The following is a 1928-nucleotide window of genomic DNA, read 5'->3' as shown; positions in this document are numbered from 1 at the left end:
TCACTTATATTTTAACAGTAAATATATCAATATTAAACATTTTACATTGACACAATATGAGTGTATATTACATAAGCCTTGTTAATATTTTGCCAATGTCTACAATAATGACCTGTATTGCCAAAAAAAGAAAAGAAAAAGCTCTAGTAAAAGGATATTTTTGAATTTTTTGAATTATTCAGGAAATTATTTGGGAAAATAATCTGAATTTTCTTGTTATTATATTGAGGTTTTGTATTTGGGGCAGGTACCTCAACCATTGAGTCAATTGCAATTCATAGTGATCTTATAGAACAGGGTAGAAGGACCCCAGCAGGGTTCCAACTGTAATTCGTTATGAAAATTTTCATCTGTTTGCTGCTGAGCGCCTGGGGGTTTCAAACTCCCAACTTGTGGTTAGCAACCCAATGAGTAACCCACTCTGCCACCAGGTATATCCGTGTGGTAAGTCCTGTTTTCTCATGGATTTTTGTCCTGCAACACTTTTACTCATCCCTGAATTTCTAGTTCTTCTTTATCGCTTTGTTTCAGTTGGGTTGCTTATAGAAAGTCTGTCATAAGATTTTTCCTTGTGAACCAAATAGGAAATAAATTTTCTATTAGGAAATGAATTGAGCCCATAATTACCGGTGGGACTACTGTGTTTGATCTCAACTCTATCATATTAATTTATGGTAAAGTACTTGTATTTTATTTTTATATAGTATGTATACAATTTACGTATTTTTTTGTAGCATGGATGCAATAGTAAGTCCATTCTTTTCTAGGATGTATCTTTTTAAGTGTTTTGGTGAGCAGAAAAGTTTACATTTTAGTTCTAATGATTATCTTTGTAACAATAACTATTTTAAATGCTTTAATCTCAAGTTTTTCTTTTACTATAACTTTTAATAATTCGTTTCCCCCACATTTTTAAAACTGTCTTTTGACTCACACAATAAAACCCTGGTGATGTAGTGAGTTACACACTGAGCTGCTAATCTCAAAGTTAGTGGTTTGAACCTCACAGTTGCTCCAAGGGAGAAAAATGAGGTTGTCTGTTCCTGAAAGATTTACAGCCTCAGGAACCCAAAGGGGCAGTCTTATTCTCCAGATGGGGTTGTTATGGGGGCAATCCTACTCTACCTATGGGTTTGTTGTGGGGGGAATCCTTCTCTACCTATGGGCTTGTTATGCGTCGGAATCAACCTGCTGCCCCGTGGGTTTGGTTTTGACTTGCGTAGTCCATCTCATGATCAGTGTGCTTATTTCACCTTCCTAGTCCCCTCTTGATTGCCCTCCAAGATTGGGGTCTTATTGTTTCTACTTTGTCAAAACATGCGACATATAGATGCTCCAGTCATCCTATGTTTAATTTTTAAAATTACAATTAAATGTAATAAATGCACATTATCAGCCTTTTGTCATTTTCTCTTCAGTTGTTTGAATGAAACTAATCTCTCTGTAGATTATTCAAGGGGGGCTGAGGTACAGTATTCTTACAGGACTTGCATGCTTAAAACTGCTTTCTCTATTGTCTTGATATAGATGGATAATTTGGTTGAATATAAAATACTTGGATTATAATTCTTTCCTTGATTTTTTTTGTCAAAACTGCTTCACTGTTGCTTTGCTCGAATTTCCTTGTTCTTATAAACTACTACACATTTTTAGTTGAAGGTAATGAGAAGTTTTTCAAAGTTAAAATCCAAAAATTTTGCTAGAGAATGCTTCCTATTTTTCCATATGATGTCATATTACTGAGGACCCTCTTCTCTAGTTTTTACCTTTCACAAATTAAATACACCTGAGCTTAGAACTAAGTGTAAAATCCAGAACTCTAGCACTGCAGGAACATAGGTGATGAAAACTGAAGATGACCTCGGGATTAACTCTAAGTTTTTAGGTACAATCTCTTCTTCTTTTTCTTTTAATTGTTTTATTAGGGG

The sequence above is a fragment of the Echinops telfairi genome, unplaced genomic scaffold (assembly GCF_000313985.2).
Source record: "Echinops telfairi isolate 266 unplaced genomic scaffold, ASM31398v2 ScPeMD7_7469;HRSCAF=8507_1, whole genome shotgun sequence".
Taxonomy (NCBI): Eukaryota; Metazoa; Chordata; class Mammalia; order Afrosoricida; family Tenrecidae; genus Echinops; species Echinops telfairi.
The sequence above is the reverse complement of the archived record's forward strand: the minus strand, read 5'-3'. Positions refer to the sequence as shown.